The sequence below is a fragment of the Pongo pygmaeus genome, chromosome 11, assembly GCF_028885625.2.
Source record: "Pongo pygmaeus isolate AG05252 chromosome 11, NHGRI_mPonPyg2-v2.0_pri, whole genome shotgun sequence".
Lineage (NCBI taxonomy): Eukaryota > Metazoa > Chordata > Mammalia > Primates > Hominidae > Pongo > Pongo pygmaeus.
The window spans coordinates 43,834,739-43,858,410 of NC_072384.2; the positions used below are offsets into that span (position 1 = coordinate 43,834,739).

The 23,672-nt window shown below is 37.8% G+C and overlaps 1 protein-coding gene and 1 pseudogene across 7 annotated transcripts in view; both read right to left on the reverse strand.

The window, feature by feature from the left end:
• The window catches only part of ZEB2 (zinc finger E-box binding homeobox 2), a 131,931-nt gene that overhangs the window by 66,945 nt on the left and 41,314 nt on the right, over positions 1-23,672 (reverse strand). The window lies entirely within an intron of this gene.
• Positions 8,319-8,943, reverse strand: LOC129031306 (putative uncharacterized protein encoded by LINC00269; annotated as a pseudogene).

The following is a 23,672-nucleotide window of genomic DNA, read 5'->3' on the forward strand; positions in this document are numbered from 1 at the left end:
CTGTCAGATTGCTAGAAATTACATTCTGCTCTGACTAACCTCTGCACTTGGATTGCTAACAACAAGCAGCCTGCTCTATCAAAAGAGAATATCATACAACCAGGAACCGCTTTTGATTCGTTCTGTTCCAATAACCTGAGAAAAGTTTATGGACATGCCTTGCTGCCTGGACCTCAATTTCCACCAACCTACACACTGTTTTGAATTTATAGCGCTGCAGCTCCACAGTAATATAGGTAAAATTTACAGGCTGACTATCTGCTACTTCATTGAAAGAAAATTAAGAGTTGATTTTATAACCACACGACTGATATTTGCCTTCTGATACTTTGAGGAAGCATACGGTTTGGAAGCTTCAATTAAAATGCCAAAAGAGAAAAAATAAATTGATTAACTCTCAAAATACAATTTATATTTTTTAGAAATGCTTCCCGGGAGGGAATTAACTTTATACTCTTCTATGTAAACACTATTTGTGCAGCACAAGTTTAATAAAAATGATACATCACCTCTCTGTTAGGTTTATAATTTGCATAGCAATAGTGTATATGGAATTTTGGTCAAAATGTTTCTCTCCTCTCTCTCTCTCTCTTTCTCTCCCTCCCCACATCCCTCCTGCAATAGTACTTACAGGATCATTGGAAATAGGTAAGTTTAATATCTTTCCTAATCCCAAGAAGCCATTATTATTACTTAAAGTGTATCTCAAGGTAGGTTATTAAGCCCCAAGAAGTTACAGCTTTGAGTTAGAATCACATAATCTTAAAAAAAGGACAACATATTTTCCAAGCAGTACTTAACCAAATACTTTTTTTTTTAACTCTGACTAGATTTATGATGAATACAGATATTGCAACTCTTATAAGAACTTAAAGATGGCGAACTCAGAGATTCAGCATTTAAGAAGCCTGCCTCTAAGACTAAGACTGAATCCATCCCAAGTTTGTTCCATTGTTTTTTTTTTTTTTTTTTAAAGCATTTTATTTTCCACAGTTGGAATCAGCTGAGCAGTGACTCTGAATTTCCTTTGCTTTTGTCAAACTGTGTCACAACCATAAAGTTATTTTAACTGAGTTTATTTGCCTAGGCATTTCCTTTCTCTTGTAGTAGTGTAAGAGAAAGGAAAACAACCATTTAAAATGTGAGTACAGTTGAGTGGATATAAGGGACTCTTCCAGCTCCTATCGTAAGCAGACAATTCAATGATAAGTATGTGGGCTTTTTAAGCTTTAAAAAATATTCATAAATCCCATTTTGGATTCTTTCAATTTTCTTTAAGCAATGAGAATTAGACAAGTTTATAAATTCTCATTTCTACCTTTCTTGGGCCAGTCCTGATTAGTCCTACCATGGTTAATACTGGCTCACATGGGGGACTTCCACAAATTCTTTAATATACTGTGTATCTGGTGTAAAAAAATTATGTAAAATACAATAATTGATGCTATTAATGTATTTGGTGAGATAATCTAATAGATTTCCTTAAAGTAACTCTAATAAATTTTTCTTCCTTAGTAAAAACAACCCCTTGGTCTTAGATTCTGCTCTTGTACAGTCATCCGTACAGTGGCCAAGGCTTAAGCTCTGGTACTGTATGAGTATGCAAACAAGCAGATTTCACAATCAGATGACACTGAGACTTAGGCTTACTGTGCCAGACTCTCTTTGGTGACTGTTCTCTCATCTTGGGCCAGCCTAGGGATCTGAGAACCTGCTGCAGTTAGAAAGAAGTCACCTGACCTCGAAGTTGCCCTCCTGTCTTTTCTCAGTCGTTCCAGCTCTCACACTCAAGAGTCAGAGCTCTCCACCACTGTCCTGGCCAGAGCAGCACCCCCCAAAGGTCTGCATGTACCTCCGGCAAGAGAAATGTATATAGAAGACAATGCATTTTTAGTCCCTATAGACTTTCTATAACGTCTCCGTTTCCAGAATCTCATGTGTGCCTTAAAAACCCTTTTCTTCTACATTTAAAAGGACAGTTTGATTATATAATAATACCTGGATTTATGCATTAATCTACTGACAGCAGAGCCCATTAATAGACATTTTTCCACTTGCTCCTCATAACAAACTTTTGAAGGGGGGAGCAATTATTATGAGGATGATTTTATAGATGAGTAAATTGAATCTCAGAAATTTTAACTGACTTTTTCCCACATCACCTTGTATTAGAATCTGGATCTGATTCCTGACTCCAGAAACTATTTGTCTCTAGATTCTATCTGTGCTCTTTTAATCACCTTGGGGGTACAAATCCAAGTAAGCAAACAAAAGCCAAAATAGGATTTTTAACTATTTAACAGAGTATGGTGATGTCAGTATGAAATCTTGTTCATCTGGTTTAGTGGACATAACTGTGCCTGGGCAGAAGAGAGAAGGAGGAGAGAAGAACAAAGGCAAGGTCAAGAGCAACTACACTGAAATTTGGAGAAAAAGTAAGTTAGATATAAGGAAGAGGACCTGGTATGTAACAGGTATTAATGGGATCAGTGACGTCCATCATTTGTGAATGGAACAGGTTTTATTTTGCTTGGAAGATTTTTAAAATTTTTACTTTTTCATGAAAACTCAACAAATTTACATGCCAATCTCCCCCCATATTTACTCTCATCTCCCAATTTCTCTGAACATAAAATTCAAATGGATTCTACAAATGAACAGACAGCTGTATACTAAATAACTCACATAAGTACTTTTTTGTTGACATTTTTATCCTGTCCCAATTAATGATTCTTTCAGGATTTGAGGTTAGGTATTCAATTAAAAATACCATTCTTTTCTTGGTCATAAGAATGTACTTGGAGCATTTATACTAAGGCAGATTTAGAGATCAGATACATAATGTGGTACATTCTGTAATATACATGGGTAACTCAATGTCTTACGCTACAGAAACTTGAAATTGGGCCTCAATTTCCTATATTTCTGGGCTGTTTTAATTGCTACTTTAATATTATCTATCTTATACACACACATACACACACAAACACACACACACACACCCCAACCACCACCACCACCACCACACAACTTCACACTTTTCTGGTATTTTTATTTACTGAAGTAAAGGTAAATTAAAAAAGCAAATTAAAAATGTCAACAAAGTTTTTATAACATCTTAAAATTACCTTACTTTCTACTTTTAAAACTGAAATACCAACTCTGGATGACTAGAAATTGAATCGGAAATGCCCCCCAGTCTTTAGGTTGGCATTAGGGAAAGACCTATAACAAGTCGCCTGATTTTCCTAAGAATACATTGAGAGAGGGTTTGCAGTTCTCGCCAGCTGGAGGAGTCTTCCTGGTATTGATTGATTATCACAGTGTTCACCTTGGAATGATATAGATATACTGGATATTATGAAGCTTGGAATTTTAAAAAAATTACCATTTTGTAATTTTGTTCACATTCCAACTGACAGAAGACACAAGAGATACTTCAATTTTCCAAAAGAATGAAAAAAAAAAAATCTTGCCCATTCTTCTGAAATTTAAGTAGGCAGCCCTTGAAAGATCACTGGGAAAAGTCTGTATTTTCTCAGGTTTAACTAAATAATTTATGCATACTTTCACTTTGGCATGATGAAGCAATTTTAGCCTTTAAAACCCACAACTACTCAGGAGGGAAAAGGTCTGGTTCCTGCAACTTAAATAATTTAAACATCCAGGTGGAAATGCTTTCAGCAGTTTCCCTTTTTGAGACAAAGGAAGAAGACCAGAATTTTGAGATACCAAGAATAAAGAATTGATAAAAGACGTAAGCTCGGATGTATTTAATTTAGAATGGGAATCTTGCAATATTTTTTGAATGATAGAGACCAGAGTGAGGTGTGAGGTGAAACGTCTGCTTGCCTGCTGTTTATAATAAATGAACACATAGAAAATAACATGTCAGTATAGCCCTAAGCCACACATATATGTATTACATATATAAACATAGCATACACAAATAGAAATATCTATAAAGCTACTATAACCCTATAACCCACGTCAGCCCAAGCTTTAAGCATTAGGTAGCTATTGGAGATCTTAGAGGAAGCTGTGTTAAGAAATATTGTGCTTTAATCCCTGGCTTCTTGGGTTATATAAACGTGTATATCTTTTGATATACAACTAAGTAGAGTAAGATAAATGAAAATGGAACAAAATGTCACTTCTGTAGGACATGGGGCTGCAAAAAGGACAGAAGGAACTACTAAAATACTAGAGGAGATTTTGATATGTAGGTACCCAGTACAATCAGCCCTCTGAGTCCATGGCCTCTTAGCCTGAAGTCAGATTTCAGAACTGCCATGGGGAAATTTACCTTCTCACTTGTAGGTCTGTAATGATATACTTGTAAAGGAGTGTGGGACTTGGAACACTGCCCGTGTAAATTTAGAGCACGGCTTATAATCAGAAAGTTTTGAGGGTTAAAAAATTTCCTGCTGTCTTATCAACATACTAAAAAAATGCATAGGGCACTTTGTGTTGTATTTTCTATACACCCACTCAGAAAAACACTTAACAACTCATAAAGCACTGGTTGTTATTATTTCTAAAAAAATCTTTGTCACATCCATATCTGATGCTCATGTAAAGATGGCAATCAGCTAAGGTACGAAATAAGGTAACAGAGCTAAAGAGAATTGGTTTCCTTTAGAGTTAAGCATGACCAAAATTATACAGGAAGGGTAAAAAGAGATCTTGCTACGTATGTATTCTTTAAAATGAGTGCAGGCTTCATTCTCTCATAGAGGAAAACAGGTTCGTAGATTTTAACACTCTGAAACTTTCGGCCCTGTGCATCATAGGCATGCAACATACTGGGTCCTGTAAGGAGAGATCCTGAAGAAAATATGAAGAAAGGTTACCCTCCAAGCCAACAGGAAAGGTTAAGGTTGGCCAGGGCTGCACAAGACAGGGTTGCTGAAACCCAAAGGTCACATGCTGAACAAGGTTGCTATGTTATGATGATTTCATTCTGAATGCAATTCTGGCTTTGTTTTTGTAGTGGTGCTGTGAGGGCCACCCAAGTGACGTAGGTTAGAGATGTGGACTGGGGAAGAGTGACTAAACCACGGACACATCAGTGTTGTTAAGGGATTCAAGAAATATTATTTTTGATCTATGTAAAGAGCTTGAACATCAACGGCTAAGGTATACAATGTGAAGTGAGGCCTAGAAAGGGACTGATATGGGGTGGGTGGTTGTTCTTTCATTTTCTTTTCTTTCTCTCTCTCTCTATTTATTTATTTATTTTTTGGTCATCCATTGACTTTAATTAAGTCCAGCCAGCCTCATAAGCATGGGAAACTTGGAGAACTTTTTTGTTTAAAGTGACCTTGTTCCCAGGATTTGCCCTACAACTTCTCTCAGCTCTACTGCAAGGATGAATATTCACATTCCTGCTCTGAATCTTAGAATGGGGCACCTGGAGTAAAAAAGAAAATTTCAATCTCATCTTAAGTATAACACTGAAAGCACTGTTTTTTTTTTTTTTAAGGAAAAAGAAACCTTTCTTCATAATCCTGCTGGTTATACTTCTTAACTGTATTATTTTAAGTCAATTAATTCAAATTTAAAAATAATGAAATTACTAGCAGAGACTCTAAACTTCTTTTAGTATATTAAATTGGGCAGATTGCTTCTCTCCTTCTAATTATGAATGTTGCAGTTACAAAAGAAACTGTCATTTTGATAGAGCAAAAGACAATCTGTCTGCCAAAAATGTCCAACCATAATTCTAAAAAAAAGTCATCGGCATCAAGAACATGCTACTTTGTTTGATGTACTGTCTTATTGGAAACCTGATTTGCTTTCAACCTCTGAGACAACACATAACATAAGTTTGTGTGACTAATTTTTCTTGGAAATATGAGTAATTAGAATTAGGGGCCATTTTCATAGCAGGAGTGGACAGGTTTTTAAAAAATTCAAAGTAAGTGCTACAGTTATTTTCTTTGCTTTTTTTTTAAATCACACTCCTAAAACCAAGTAGAAGGGGGATGCTGGGCTTTGTACTGGATAATGCGAGTCCCCATGTAAATTGTGAGCGATTGCAAAGTACGGAAAGGTTTATTACCTAAGGTGAGCCCTCCCAGAGCTCCTGGAATATAAAAGCATTAAGCGCATGTTCTACCAAACTCATAAAAATCAATAAACAGGAACCCCCCACCTGTGCAATGGCCCCAGTGTTAAGTTTTATACATGTAGTAATAGTGCATATCAATTTTCACCACCCTTCCTACGCTAGCTATTACAGGGCCTACCACCACCGGAGGGACAGCGAGAGCCGTACCATTCATCCATCCCACAGAGTTGTCTACATGCCAGGCCCATTGCATCATTGTCAGTTTTATTCTATCTGCAACTGGACAAGGCTGCAGCCCTAGCTTCTATACACCCACTCAGTACCGCAACAATTGCAACTGTGTGCCTCTGTTTAAAGAGTTTACAAGTCCTTCTGAAAGAAAAACAGAACCGTTGCATATTAATGCCCCCAGGCCCTGGACGATCACACAATGGAAAGAGGAAAGACATGTCGCTTCCATCGGTATGTGACCTTGTCCAACTGCTGCAGTCTGTGGCTTCTCCATCAAGGTTTAAAAAATAATAATGCATTCTTGATAAGCATCTGGATGACCAGGTTTCTACAGAAACTAGTTATAATCAGAGTGCTCCTTAACAGCCAAAAGATTCGGAGAGCGCAGATCACCGTTTCATTACACACGTGGTAACATACGCTAAAAGTTAGGCCTGAAATATGCAGCATTTTCACCAGGTTACAGAAATAACTACTAACATCACACTTATTTCATAATTAAAGGAAATCCTCCACCCACCTCCCCATTTTTACCAATAAAAGCAGAAAATATCACTGAATACGTAAACTTTGTACCACAGCCACTCTTTGCCATCCTTTCCTCTGTACAGGGTAAGGAGGGGGGGGATAGGCTTATTAAAATCCCAGCACTTGTTAGTAAAGAGGTGCAATAACTTTGGGAGGAATACTTCACTTGAGGCATTCTGGGAAAAAAGAAGAATAAAAGAAAAAAAAGAAGCCTCGTTTTAATTATAATCCAAATATAACTGCTCTGGAGTAATGAGGAGCATTTGAGAAGACAGCCTTCATTCAGACACGGAACTTGGGTGATGTTTTTCTTCCTTTTAAATGGTTCTGTTGGTTATATAGTTTTAACATGCCTGAAAAACAAAAGAAGGCCCTTGGTGATGACTCCGCTTCTCCCCTCTCCAGCAAAAACAAAACAAAAACAAAAACAAAAACAAAAGAAAACAAAAAACCAGGAGTTTTATCTGTCTGAGGTTGCCTTTGATAGCACTCACAGCACGGAAGTGCCACTCACGGGTACTTAGAGCTGCGTCATTTAGGAGCATAAAAATAGAATAAAGTTGTGCAGCAAATGAGAAATTATGATATAACTCAAGTGCTATGGCATGAAACCGGCAAAATGAGCCATCTAAACATTTTTCAGAACCAAAAAAATAAAATCAAAGAAAAGGGAAACTGCAACTCTAGCATGATTTCTGTGAAGGTGTGTTTGAAGTGTTACTAACTTCAATGCCCTCCATGAGAATAGTTGCTATGGATATTATGAGAAAATTAGACATTTCTAGCACTGCAAAGAAAGTGAAGCAGTGCAGTTGTGAACAGCTGGCATACAATAGATAATTTAAGGGAAAGTGACCCTCATGTATAATTTTTAACTGAAGAACTGTCAGGCCCCATTAGTTCCAATTGGGCCTGCCAGGACCAAGATCAGTTTATAGGAGTATTGTATTAGCACAGTTTCTGAAAGAGCAGTGTGAAAACATAATATGGGGATTTGGTAAATTCAGCATTTTAAAAAATTGTACACATTATTTGTTATACTGACACCATTGCTCTCTGCTTATGGGTTCTGAATGCCAACCCCAATAGGGTAGCAACTGCCATGGTAAACAATTTGTGAAAAAGCCCTTCTGAGCAGTTGGACTATGGTCAAAAGTAACCCCCAAAAGTTAAAAGGGCAAAGCAAATGGTGGCTATCGTACACCGTGGTGCTGAATGCTTCTGACTCAAAGGCCTTGAAAGAAATAGGGCAAAGAACAGAAAAACTATATAAACTCAGTCAACCAAAGTTCTTGTTAGAAGTATGGAAATTTTTGGACAGCCTGTGAAGTATGTAACGAGATCTAATTGGGAATATAACATGTATGTTTCAAAAGTAATAGCCAAAGCAAATCATAAGAAAAAAAAAGAAAAGAGGTTACCTCTTCTCCGTCACATTGGCTATTTAACTAAGCAAATATTGAAGCTTTCTTGACACCTGGTTATCTCACTTAAACACATGGTGAAATAAAATAATATACACGTGACATGCCATAGTTTTAAATAGCACCATCTTTATTGAAAACATGGGATGGGTGCAATGGCTCACACTTGTAATCCCAGCACTTTGGGAGGCTGAGGTGGGAGAATCACTTGAGCCCAGGAATTCAAGACCAGTTTGGGCAACATAGTGAGACCCCATCTCTACAAAAAATTTAAAAAAAAATTATCTGGGCATGGTGGTGCATGCCTGTGGTCCAAGCTACTTGGGAGGCTAATGCAGGAGGATGGTGTGAGCCTGTGAGGTCAAGGCTGCAGTGAACCATGATCACGCCACGGCACTCCAGCCTGGGTGCCAGAGTGAGACCCTGTCTCAAAAAAACAAACAAACAAAAAAAGAGATAGAGAGAAAGAAAGAAAGAAAAAGAGGGAGAGAAAGAAAAGAAAAAGTAAAAGAAAAATGGATTCATGGTACAGGAAAGAGTGGATACTGAGGCTCAGGGAAGGCTTCATGGGGAAAGAGGTCATGGAGGTAATATGGAGCTAATATGTATACAAAACACTTACTCTAGAACCTTGTAGCTCAATAAATGGCTGTGTTTAGCATCTGGTGGAACACACTGTCCTTAATTTTATTGTGTGATATTGTGCAGTTTAAAATCATGTTTGCCTTACCTCTCTATCCTTAGGGAGAGCTGCTTGATATTGTCTTGTTGGTATTCCTTGGTGTAAATGTTTTGAGGAAATTTCAGACACTTATATCCCAAATTAATGGGATTCTTGGCATCCTCTCTCCCTTTTAATGTTGCACTGATGTGGAATTAATCTCTCTATTTAGGTGGTTTGTCTTTGCTACAAATATTAAATAATCAAGTCAACATCTTTATATATTTAAATCTACCATTTGGTTATTTAGAAAGGCAACTATTCAATTCCATAATTATAGCCACTTAAATCAAAGTCTACTAATTAGATAACATAACTGGGCTTTACAGGTATTATAGAATATTCTTTACTAGACACTATATTAAAGCAATCATTAGCTCAGCTATAAAAGGGTTTAAATACTAATGGTTTTTTTAAATTTGTTTTATAACCTAAACAAGCAATCAATGTACATTAATAAGCGTAATTGTTTTTTTGGCATCTGTCCATTCATTTGGTCCACCTTGACAGCTCTAGCAAATGTGTCAGCAAAACTCAGTACACACAGTACACAAGTAGGAATCACCAGTGACATCTTCTCAAATATATATTATGCATTAAATTATTTTGATATTGAGAGATTAAAACCTCTGCAGTGTCCATGAAATCCCTTTCACATACATTCCAGACAAAGACTGTGACGGATACTTCCACCTCAAACACGACATCGAAGTGGCCATAAAACAAGCCTTAATGAGGTGATAAATGTGTTTACCTTTGATTAGGTGAGCTTCTTGATAAGATAACATGGAGAAGCACTTTCCAAGAGTAAATATGTACAGAAATTGCTGGCCACTACTGTTCTGTTGAGATTCCACATGCAACAGAAACACCTCACTTGTCCAACTCACCTTTCTGCCAGCTAATTTGGCTTTGGCAATGGAAAGAGTAGCTCGTATAAGAAATCTTTACCTCATTTGTGGACCCCAACAGTTCTCAGAAAACCCTTTCCCGGATTCTAAACTCTGTGCTATTACACAACTCAATCATAACTCTTTACATGTTGTAGTGTAACTGTTTTCTTATTTGTCTGTTCCTCAATAAACTATGAGCACTGAGATTTTGCTTCCCTCATCTTTGTCTCCTCCAAAGCTAGGATGGTGCCTGGCCCATGGTGGACAGTAACTTATTGTTCTGAATGCATGAATTTTCATCATAGTTTTTGTGATTGTGTTTATGAAGACACTGGAGCAACAGTGTTCTGCAATTCTAGAGATCTTGATGTGGTGGCAGCCTTGTATCCAGTCCTATGTATGTACATTTTGATATCTTACTGCCTTTTGCCAAATAGGGCAATAAACACCCCCCAAGAGCGCTATCCAATCATATACTCTGTATTTGTTTCAGGTGACCTTCCTGCAGGGCAACTTTGGCATATTCTCTGCAAAGGTACAGTTGTTGGATTTCACATAAGGAGACTGTTATCATTTGGTCCTTGACAACTTTCATAGACAGTCACTCTTAGCTTAACAAGCAAATGTGTAACAGTTAAAATTGGAAGAAAAATAAGGCCAAAATGGCAGCTTACTGCACAACTTGCATGCGTTCTAAAATAAAGGAAATATGAATAAAAGGTAACTTATTCAGTGTCACTCGTACATATTTATAGTTTAAAAATTAGTCAAAGTTTATGTCCTGAGGTTGTACCTACAGGAAGCCAGATGTGCCTTCTGCACGTGACCTAAGACAGGCCTAGAGCAACTACTAGATAATTTCTCGCTCATCCTCTACACCGTCGATTGCGGCGGCTTTCTGAGGTGAGAGAAACTGACAGCACTAACTCTCCAGGGCAGAACTTTCCAGTCAAGTGGATCAACGGACTGAAAATCTCTTATGAATAGTCATTAGGCCTTCATTACAAACCCCTCAAAACCCAGTTCTCTTTTCGCAACCAAATGCCTTTTGTCATCTTCACAAGGTGCATCATTTAATTACCAATTGATTTCTTTATATATGACAACATGTCAGATAGCAAAATACAGTGTATCTCCCTTAGGGGGGAAAAGTCTGTTAACTATCACTATGCCAGATTATGGAATTATCTGAAAAACAGGCATCGTGCATACTGTTTCTTCATTTTCACTACTTTTTCTAACATCAGAGTTTCTTTTTGTTGAGAAAAGCCAATAAAAGAAAAAGAAGAAAAAAGCTAATGAGAATCATGATGGAGTCCTCCCATACCCTGAAACACTTTCAAATTAGTGAGAACACATTTTAAGCTTTCTTTATATGAAAAACGAATACTCAACAACATATAGGGAATATAGAGTGAATTCCAAAATGCAACTATATAGAGAACTACCATGGCCCATCTTTCTACATAAAAAAATGTCAGACAATTGTTCTCATTATACCAAGAATTTACTCAGCTTCTGACTTAGCTAATGCACTGAATCTTCTGCTGCGCAACTGCAGCCTGATAATCAAGTCAGTACTGTATTAATAAGCTGAATAATAAGGGAATTTCAAAAATGTACAGGACTATTATACCGTAACAATAAAACCTCAAACGGAGTAAACCAGGGCAGTGCTGAAGGTAGGCGTCAGAAAATAATGAAACCAGTGTTGCAGCAATGCACTCCATTGTGTGGTAGTGTAAATGCCTGCTTCTTTCATACACAGAAGCCACATTACATGAGTCCGAAATGTTCTCAGAGCGTCACTGTGACTGGTTGTGCTAGAACCTGGCACCGACAGGCACTGAAAGCTGACATTATGCTGTAGGATGTGCTGCAGGTGTGCAGGCCTGGGAACGTGCTCTAATTACATATTTTCCTGCCGCGCAACAATTAAGGTCGCCAAAATAATTGCCAGTTTCTTAATCCCTCCCTAACAAGACTGACATAAGGAATGGTTTATTTTTCTCTGGTTGTTTTGAAAGTGTTCCTCAAGATTTTGGTTTTCTATGGAACTGCATAAAACTAATTCTTATGTTCAGATGTGTGATTATGCCCATTGTTAAATAAAGAAAAAAAAGGCCTGTCTTTGAATTGTGGTAAAACTAAAATAATTTTTAAAATGCGAATTTTATAACCCAGTAGGTGGTTTAAACATTTTTCCTCTTAAAGAAGGTAAATTTTGCCTTTAAAACCCTATGTTTCTACTTTCTGAACTGCTCAAATCATGTGAAATGTTAAAATGGGCCGGGAAAAAAAGCAGACCACATGAAAACATAGACCAAATAGGTGTCTTCACTTACAGCAATGATTCTTCACCTTTTTGGAGGGGGATAGTGGGGAGACATAGAGCCTTTTAAGAATCTGCTTTAAACGTATGGACCCACTGCCCAGGAAAAAATGCATCAATGTACTAAATGTTACATGCAATTTCTGGTGGTTTGCAGATTCTTTAAAAAATCCATTAATGAATTCCAGGGAAAGAATCCCAGTCAACTAATAAATATTGCAATTATTGACACACTCTCCTTCATTCATCCACTTCTGCATTCTCTGAGCCATCTGACCACCATATGGAGCATACAGTATCTACCACAGGCATCAGGAACCAAGTTTGTGGGATTTATATTCACAACTAAAACCCATTTCTTTCATTATTATTAGTTGTCAATTTCCCACTTTGGTTGTGCTAATTGGGCAGAGCTGAATCACTCAGAGAATTCTGAGCCAGCTTACTCAGTCTTGCCCGCTTTCCTACAAATCAGAAGATAGCAATGCGTGCTGATTGAGTACTTAGCAGACAAACTGAAGTTATGTCAAGCGCATTATGATTTAACACAGGCTGAATGGTAGGGGCAGCAGATGTAACTAATGGGGTTAGGGAGAGAAGAAACTGGAGCAGTGAGAGAGGGGATGGAAGGGAAACAAAAGTGATTGTATCAGTAATAGAGACTTCAAAGGGGAGTAGTTTGGAAGATCTGGGTTGGGGGGATCTGGCAAATGGAAAAAGAGGCACATCTGCCTATAGAGTAGCTGACAGAGGAGACAGGAAGAGCCTGCCGGGAGAGAAAGCAGAGTAGGAAATCAAAGGCAAGAAAATGTATAGCTGCAGAAAAAGGGAAGCTCGATTCCATTTATAGAGGTAATGACACAAGGCCTCCTACAGTTGGAACTGTCCCAAATTGGCCTGTTTTGAGTGTCCCATCCATGACTTGTTGCTAAGTCGGATACAAAAAGTAAACTTTAATAATTTGATAAAACCATTTCATCTTGATGTTTGAAAAATCCTTTCATTACAAGAATAGTGGGTGGTTTAAATATTACCTGTTCCTCTTTCCAGTTTTTCTTATGTGTCCGATGCTTAAGGACAATGTTTGGTCAAAAAACTGAGGTCTCATGATAGACAACTCAAATGTGAGTTTTATGGATAAAAGTGAGGAACAGGCATGCCATTTCCTTTCTTTTAGGAGATGCTTTGATTCTTGAAGGGGTGGACAGTTGAATTCCAATGATGGAGTGAGCACGTGTGTGTGCATGTGTGTGTACATGCACACACATGCTTGTGTGTATTACAGTACAACAGGGGATGGTTGAATTCCAATGATGGAGTGAGCACGTGTGTGTGCATGTGTGTGTACATGCACACACATGCTTGTGTGTATTACAGTACAACAGGGGATGAGGACAGAAGGGCAAAGACCAAATTCTTAAAGTGGCTTTGAGGCATGCAGGGGTCAGAAATGGGCTGTGCTGCTAAAACTCAGACCATATTCTGGGATGCTGTTTCTACCACCAGTGGCCCATTCCTGTTCATTATTCACAGCTACATGCCACTCAGGTGTTTTTCTAAGGCCAGCTCAAGCATGTCCTTTCTGACCTGTTCAAGGAGGGAAACTCTTAATTCCACCTTGTACATATACCAAATCGAGGACTTACCTTGATCATCCCTCGATTCATTCTATCAGTCACTCAACAAACATTTCTTGAATACTCACAATGTGTCACACTCTTACCCTTGCCAAGCAGTTCTTTCTGACACTAATCTGTAAGGCTCTGTGAGGACTCACCTTTGAACCTTTGGTGCTGGCACATGGTAAGTAGCTAATATTTGTGAAATGCAATAATGAATTGAGTGACTATAAAATAGCTTCCCAAACAAATCAAAGGCAGGCTTATAGTAAAATGTTTCAAATAGTTGTAAGGTTTTTGTAAAATGATTTTTCTATACAGAAGTACACTTATTAGTAAAATAAATTTTTAAAACATTGCAGTTCAGTTCTTGGTTTAATCACAATCATAGTACTACTGGTAGCTTTCTCCTGGGCACGGCCAATTCACCAACTAACACACTGCCTTCACAGAGCACGCAAAGATGTATCCAGCTTCATTTTTGCCTGATATAAATACCATCAGCCAGTACTGAGCATTGCACACACTGACCTGAGTGCTACAGACTCCCAATTAGTCACTATTCATACAATTCTACACCTAGCCCACAACAGGCTTTTTTTCCCTTAACCCAATTTCCTTGACCTGTGTTTTCCTTCTAACCAGAGTTCAGAGACAAAGGCAGAGCAGTAAATCATTTTCTTAGAAAAACACCATCAGGCTGCTTTAGTCCTTTGGGCTGTTATTTATATGCTGTACCTGAAAAAGTTATTTTGGGATAGTGTAGCTCACTAAATTATATTTTCCTCATTATCATTATTACTTCAAAATGATCATTAATTTGCTCTTTGGCTTTCTAAGGGGGAAAACATCAAAGAAACAAGAGTTCCCCCTAATTTAACTTTTCTTGAAAGGTAACTGATTTACAAACAAATTACTTGTGCCTTGTAAGGAAGAGCCAAGTGCATCTGCTCATTTGATACATTTTCAAGGGTTACAGTGTGGAAATGAAGCTCTAAGAAGCTCCTGTGTGATCCACAAACAACTTCACGCTGTATTACACGTGCATCGGATACAGAGACCAAACCCTCTGAGTTGCAAGCAACCTGTGATGCAGAATGCTTGCTTGGCAGTGCCTGAAACAGCTTATTTAAATTGCAAACTTTGCAGTCACCACTTACAGGTGATTTTGAAAGTTCATTATATAAACTAAACAGCTTAATCTCCATACTTTGTTTTTAAAATCATACATATATTATCTCTGAAAGATGCTATTTAATCTCTCTCTCTCAAAAACTCATCAACTCTGTTAAGAAATTGCCTTAGAGAGTAAAAATGTATTTAAAACACGCATGAAGCTTAAACAAACGTTTCAACTTGAGGGCAGATAATGTTAGAGACACAGGTAGGAATTGCCAGGATGAAGTCTGCCTTGAATGGAGATCACATGAGAAGAATTTTGAAGTCATAACTTTATAGTACAAGATGATCAAAGCCAAGTACTAATACTTTTTTATCAGCTCACCTTCTAAACAATATTTCAGTAGATTTCCTTTCACACAGTGATATTTGTAATAAATGTTCTGCCTTTGTTTTAAAGTCAGTCTGTAGAAAGATGACATCAGCTTAGCAAACAATAAAGTGCCTGTAATATTGTCTCCAGAGGGCTGTTACATTTACTTTGTAGCAGTAAAATTCAATTTTCAAAAAACACTACATGAATGATGTTAGGTTATTAACCCTATCACCACCGTAAAACATCATTATTGTGTGCAGAATGTAGGTCACTATCTAGAAGCCATAAGTTGCTTTTTTGTTAAATAATCCACTTAAGCTTCTTTTCTTTCCTAGAGCCTGGGTTGTGTCCCTTCTTTTGGGAAAAAAATATTCCAGCATTTAGTCAGCAGACTGGAACAAGACCCCTACACTTTTCATTCTAAGGCTCTCTTTCTTTGTTGCCATTCAGTTATGTACCCCAGTTCTGAAGTAACTCTTTGCATTTACTTATTACCAAAGCCTGTTGTTCTTCAACGAAAAATTAGTATATCATCATGTTTTTTCAAATGGCAGAGTCATAACTCTCACATGTTTCGGTCCTAGGACAAAAAGAAAATAAGGATGTGTCTCATTGCAAAGCCTGAATCACTCTCACGTTTGAAGACCTTGAACACATGCACTTTATTTCTGGACCTTAATATGTTTCACTTGCTATGCCTTCATAACAGCGGTAGTTACCTGATATAAGTGATTAAAATCCTTCCTGTTTAGAAAGAAGAAGAATATTTAGCGACAGGACATCAGCATGCAAAGAGTTAACTAGTTAAACTTCTACAAACCCCCAGAGTAACTTTCCAAAAGCTGACAATAAGTAAAAGAAGTGCTGGTTATCCATTTTTTAAAGGGATGGGATTGGTTTTAGAAGAAAGGGAAAGAGGATCAAACACCTCAATGCAACAAAAGGTTGTGTCAGAGGGCCCTCAATCACAAACCTCCTTCAACAACAGATATTCCAACCTTCCAGAGCAGTTACCCAGGCAGCACAGCTAAAAAGTTCCATGACATGAAAAGAACAAAAACCTAAGGGACAGAGGTAGTTATTGTCATGCACACTCTTCTTTCTCTCTCTCTTTCTTTTTTTTTTTTTTTGGCTTGGGTTTTTCCCTCCCCCACGAAACTTTTGCATAAGCTGTTAGAGAAAAGTAATGGTGTGGCTTTCTAAAAAGAAATCCCCTATTTGTAAGCCACCTCCTAGGTAATGAGGTAGCCCAGTGGACTTTCTGTAAGAAACACCTGGTAAGTGGAGAGATCATTTACACGAATATTTCAAAAGAGACACCTAAAATTAATAAGTACAATTACAGCCCTGTAAATGTGGTCAACATTCCCTTGAAATCACTTGTGTTTTTTTTTTTTTAAATTGATGTTATTTTCTTTTCAGACAAATTTTCTTCAGTGCACAGTGGATATATGTTATTTGCATTTTCTGTGTTGGGTCTTAGAGGTATCTGAACAGCTTGTATGAATTTTCCACCAAAATGTAAATTATTAACAAGTCAGAGTTTTCATTTGTTTTATCTCCTGATGTGAGATCTAAATAAGTATGTAGAACACTTAAAATTCTTGCCATTTCTCTGCTTTCTGAAAAATAAATCTCATGCATACTGCACAATATATTTTCTTATGCATAACATGTTTCCATTTAATGGGAAAAAACTAATTTCAGGAGGAATACTGTATGTTTCCTGGAGACTTAGCTTTATAAGCAGAGTATTAACCCAAAGAAGCATTTGGTCATGTTTTCTTCTTCATCATTGTCATCATCATCATCATCATATCGTCGTCATCCTTATCATAATGTTCTTTATAATCATCCTCAAAAAGCATTTAAAGTCTTCATCATTACCTGGTTTGATATCAGGTATCTTCGATTAACTTTGCCCTGATTTCTAAGACATAAACTACTGTTAGAACCAGATTTTTAAAACCCAGTTATGCGGTCCTTAAAATTTACATGCAAGGATAATATGGCACACAGCATGATGGTGATTGAAGCGGGGTGTGATTGGGGAGTCCTTTGAGATATGATAATAATATTGATAGCAAACATGTTAACAGTGCTTACTGTATGCCAGCAGTGCTCTAAATAAATTATCTTATTACTCGTCACAACAATCCATTTTACAGATGAGGAAGCTGAGGTGCAGTGCTGTCAGGTAACTGCCCAATGTCATAGGTAGCAAGTGGTGGAAATGGAAGTTTTGAACCTGGGCATACTCACAAAGAGGACACTTTGCTACATCAGAAAGGAAAGACGGACGGACTCCCGAAAGAAAGTGTCAGAATCTGCCCTTGAGAGGTGTGTATCAGGAACATGTATACCATGAGAAGGGTTTCTGAAGAAGTGTGAGAATGATAAAAAAAGAAGTACCAGATAAGCTTACTTCCAAAAAGAAAGAAAAAAGATAGGAACAATTAGGAGGTAGCTGGATGAAGAGGTGACATGTATAAAGTGAACATCAGAAGCCAGTCCAGAGAGCAGCTGGCAGTCTCAATGGAGCTCAAAGAGAATGAATGGACCAAAAACATAAGCAAGAGAAAAAAAATTGTCAGTGTTATTAAATAAAGTAAGCTGGAATTTGATATGGGAATGTGGTGGGAGAGGGGAACGAAGGCTGCAAAGTCCCCGTGGGCCAAGGCCAAAGCCTAGACTAAGACCACAACTATGAGAATGGAAAGGAAAGGGGTGGATTCAGGAAACATTGGCAAAGAAAAAGTAGCAACGGTTGGTAACAGACTGGATGTGGGGAGTGAGAAAGACAGCAGTGAGACAAAAATAACCATGGGGTTCCTGGTTGGGAGGTCCACGATAGGGTGGTATTTCCCACTGCAATGGAAAACTAGGCAGATAGGGAAAATGAGTAGTTTTATGTCATGTTATTGAATTTGCCAAAGCCAATGTCATTAAGTTTTGAGGTCTCTTGTGGGAAGAGTGCTATGTGGTCCTAAAACGTGGCTGGCTTAACTGGTGAATACCTTGATTCTTTTTTTGGTAGAGACAGGGTCCCACTGTGTTGCTCAGGCTGGTCTTAAACTCTTGGGCTCAAGCCATCCTACCATCTTGGCCTCCCAAAGTGCTGGGATTGCAGGCATGTGCAACAGAGGTCAGTAGTCTAGCAGCTGAAATAGCAAGCAAGAGGCTGTCAGGTGTGCAGGAATCTGATGAGGCAGCATGGATAAGGGACTGCTAGAGAACAGGATATGCACACGAGGAAAGCCAGGAAGATGATCTAGAAGCAGAGGTGTAGGGTTGTTACAGAGGTGCAGGGAAATTGAACATGTAGCGTGGAGCAGAGTGAAGTGGCCGAAGAAAATACTTCAGGCTAAGACATGGCGAATGCCTCACACCCAGGCTTTATCTACTTTGGGTATAACAGCAGACCAATTCATGGTTTAAATTCAAGGCAAGGACATTTTCTTTAAAAAATAAGATGTACGTATACAAAATAATGTAGCATCATTCTTCGCTTTCTGGGGTCAATTATTTGTCTAATGATTCATCCGGTTTTCTCAAGTACTGTTTCTAGGAGAGTAGAGTTTATAGAAAATTTCAAGAAAATTTTCTCCAATGCCTAATCCTGGGTCAACGTTTGCAAATACACAGCCTCATTAATTGGCCTTGTCTGGGCAGTCCTGAGCAGCGCCCCTCCTAAAGACAGAGCCCTGAGGAAAGAAGGGTATTATTTCAGCTGGGAGAGGAGCAGAGCCCTGGGATGAGACTGATTGATTCAGACCAGATGGGTGGCCACACATAGGTGTGACAAAAATAGTAACACATTGCAGACATTCCAGGAACTGTCCTTCTCTCCTGGCCTGGAGGTGGGTTGCCTGTGTTGTCTCCTTATCTACCTCTTACGTGCTTCCAAATCAAAGAATGTCAATGATGCTAACTCTTTTCCATGTTAGCACCTGGTCACAAGGCATCAGACTTGAAGTTCCATTAAAAAAGTCTAATGACCATTGCCCAGGTTTCCCTGTAGGTAAAGCCAAAGCAAATCATTTTGTCTACTGCCTAAAATATGTTGTTATTATTTCAATTTCCTCTTGCACATGAAGAGTTCTAAGGTGTCAGAAACTGATCTCTGCTACCCTAGAAGAGAAGGGTACATTAATAAATGATACCAGTGTTGTAATCATTGATTATAACTTAATTCATGGGTCTTAAAAGAGTACTACGTAATGACTGAGGATTCTGATCTGGTTATGGGCACTTTAACCCTAAATTGTCTGAGCCTGAGGACTCTCTATTAAAAAGAGATAGGACTTTACATGAGATCATCACCATCCATAACCATGACCATTAATTCATTACCATCGTTATTATTTGATGTTTACAATTTCTTTTTGAGTATTTCGGTTCTCATTTCAATACATAAGTGAATTTTGACTTTATAAACTAAGGTAAGGGTTTATTAACTTGATAACATTGGAAGAAAGAAACGTAACATTTTTATTTATTACAAGAATGACTTTCTTACTTGAAAGGAAACTCAACAAGCATGGGAAATTTTCTGTCATTCAAAGCTGAAGTGCAGAAATTATGCACAAATTTGAATGTTTATCAAAATTAAAGGAAACTCCAAAAGGCTTTTTGTAAAATAATATAAAACCTAGAGAAATGGTGAGCATTTAATAACAACCCAGTGACATTTCAACAAGTATGGGAGAGGCTTTGTCACAATAAAAGTATGGTTTTCTCACTCTCTACCTCAAATGTCCTGCCCTGTTTTGTCCCAGCATGAAGTTTTAGTTTATGCGTTCTCACATAGGCCTGAAACTGTTACCTACTTGTTATAAACCGTCTCAGATTTCACTGCTGTGGGTTAATCTGTAGGTTCTGATTGACATCCTTGACTGTCTCTCACACTCACTATGCAGCTCACATGTAACTGCCACCTGAAGGGCAAGGTAGACCACTGTTTTCACTTTGATCTCTATGCGCAACTAAAAAAGTAATTCCTTAGATATAATTGTGAACCTATTACATATGGAAGAAATTATTATTCAAGTTTAAAAGCCATATATATACATATACATATGTGTGTGTATATATATATATGTATGTATATATGTCATTTTTCTTTCCACAATATTGCTGGTACATTGCTGTCAGGACACCCATCTGGAATTAAGATTCCACAGCAGACTTTTCTCATAGAAGCATTTATTCATTATTGCATGTCATAATTCCTAGAAGTAATGTACTACTGATAGCTCTTGAATTTGCTCTGCCAGTAGACTGCCTCCTTAAAAAAATTATTCCTGTGCAGGTGGAGATTAGCATATGAAAAATGCTTTTAATTTGTCCACTCTTGGACTTACCTATCTGTCAAACCCATACATGTGACAGCTGTTAGGTTCAACTTATCTCTACCACCTCAATAGCAGGTTTTAAATAGTCCAGGGGCTGTTAGTTATTTGTAAGCTGAGTTTATTTAACTCACTTTCTCAAAAACAAACCAAATAAAATAAATAGACACCAAACTGTTGGTTCCGTTTCTGAATATCAGAAACAAAGATGATCATGTCCAAGGATCTGTAAAAACTTACTTCCTTCTGACATAAGGAAATAAAACAGCCAGTGCAAACTGTTTCTTGATATCTACTTCTCAAGATCTGGTGGTTCTTTCAGTGTGGAACTTAGTTTACGTATTGCTCCTGTGTAGTAATATTTTACACTGGCTATTTTTTCTACTACTTATCTTTTTTTTTCTTGTGAAATTTAACCTGCCTAATTTTGTAGTTCTCATTTGCACCATTTGATTTGTGCAAACCACAGCACCAAAGGCTTCAGGGAATTAATCGAAATGAGATGCCCCAATGGTGGTATGGCTGTGGATCTATTATGGCTTCATGCTTCACTAAATGACAGGATTCCCACAGGGCAGTACCTATCATGAAGTGAGCCTCAAGGGGTTAATATGGGCTGAGTCTCAAAATAGACTTGAAGCTCAGTACACCTACTCACTTAAAAAGAACGAGCAGTAAATATGTGCATGCAAATTCAATTTCAAAGGACACTTAAGTGATGGTGGAAAGGTAGAATGCTCTTTCTCATCATTCAAACTAGAAGATCAAGAACACTGGGCACCTTGCACTCTTCAAAGGGACTGAGCTGAGGGCAGCACCTGAAACAACTTTTCCCTACCACCTACAGCCCTGAGACTGGAACAGGAAGAAACTTCTCATAGGAAAATAAACTAGCTCAGGCTTCTCCCAAATTAGCTTACTTCTCTATATTTTTATTGTTTCACTAAGTTCCTGGGTATTCAGCTTTTGCAATTCAGAAGATGCTCCCAAAATTCTACAATTTTATGTACTGAAAATAAACATTCCTTACTGTGTTATCAGATGCCCTAATGAATGGGCAGGCATGGGGATTCCATGTTTCATGTATCACTTGCTGATTTCGCACTGCCTTGACATCATCAAAATTCTCCTGTTTTGAACAGTGAGTGGACAACAGCCAAATGCAACTTTCAAACTTAATCTATTCTGATCATTTAAAAACATTCATGGGGCAATGAAACAAAATTTATATATTATCTATTATCTCAAATAAATATTATTCTTAATAATAAACTGTCTGGTAGATGTATGAAACCTGTTCACTCTCCTACTGATGTTTTACTGGCAATAAGAGCTAAGGCCCTACCCTATTTTAAATTTAACTCTATGAAAATGGGCACTACCCAAGAAAATGCTAGCACAATTCCAGATAAAATATAATGTTGCGAGGCTGAAAAGTGCATGCAAAGCAAGCTGCATTATTAGAATGTTTAAATATTAATTATACCGCTGTGTAGTAAAGATGATCAAGTATGAGTGTCAACTAATTTTCTAAAAGCTGCAACATTTACTTTCATCTAAACTTCCTTTGTTAAAGTAAAACTAAAAGCCAAGCAAGTTTAGTCTACTTGAGTGTGTTTATTTTTATTGGTTTCTGCATAATTTTTTTTCTACCATAAACCAACTTTAACCCCTTTTCTGTAATCTCTGCCAGTATAACTCCAACAGCACATCATAAAATTCCTATAATTCTTCAAAGCCACGGAGTTGGAAAGGAAAGACTTGGGCACTTTGTAACAAACGCCAGCTATAAGCTTCAGCCAGTTACATTTAACTCTTACAAACCCTCTTTTTGTGTGTGTGGATAAACTCACAGATTTATGCTCTATGGTCACTTTCATTTCCATTGTAAGTATTCTTCAGCTGCTTTTGAGTTTGAAGCCTGCTCCATTTCGCATGAATACTGTGGTGGAGGTAGCACCTAGCTCTAATAGCTCAGGAGGCTAGGCTGACAGATGGGGAGGCAGATGTACAGAACCATGTAAAATCAGAGAGACTTATTACCTTACAAGGAAGCCTTTGCTGATGGAGATGAGGCGGCCTGAAAAGTGGGCATTTCCAATAATCTCTGGTGATGAAGGGGTTAAGTGGAATCACTGTCACTTTCCCTGTCTCTTTTCCTAGAATCTATTGCTTTTTTTAATGCTTAAAACAACTACTAGAATCAGGCAGGAACATTCTTAGGTAGAGACAAAGGAAGAGCATGTGTGTGAAGGAGACGCTCGGGTTTCATCCCGTCACCCATGGATGCCCAGCCAGGGTTTCCCACCTGAGACAGATTGCGACGCATGTTCGGCTCACTCATGCACAAGAAGCAATACACAAGTTCAGTGTAAAGCCACTTTAAAAGCTCATCGGGTGCATACTTTACTTGTACAAAATACCTTATTCATGACGGAGCAGTGAGGGCCTAGGTAATTACTTGAATCAAGGTGGCCTCAGAAGTGTTTAAATCTACAAGGACACTTAGAGCATGAATAATGCAAAATAATTTGCATCTAAATTTTTTAAGTGTTCTTTATTCAAAAACTAAAATGCAGTTCCGATTAAAGTTTGATGAGTGAAAGCTGAGCACTTCGTACCCACTGTGAAATGTCTCCTATATGTGGAAATTATTTCAGACAGTGGTGAAGGGACAAAAGAGTTGTATGTGTGTGTGTATGCGTGTGTGTTTTAATCTAAATTGTGATTAAGTTGCACTTCTAAGCCTAACTTTCTTTAGGTTTTGTGGTGGCTACCAAGTTAATTCCTGAGCTTGCTTATCAGGTACAAGTCCAAATTTCAATCCAGCCCTTTAGGAAACACAATGAAAACACTTTCTTAGGCCCAGTAATTTGCCAAACAAAATAGCATTTGTATTCAACGCCAATGCAATGAAACTTTCTTTTTCTCTCACCTACATTTTTAAATTCAAATTATTCTTTCTTTGAAATCATTAGATGCAAAATATCTATGCTCTGTGTTAC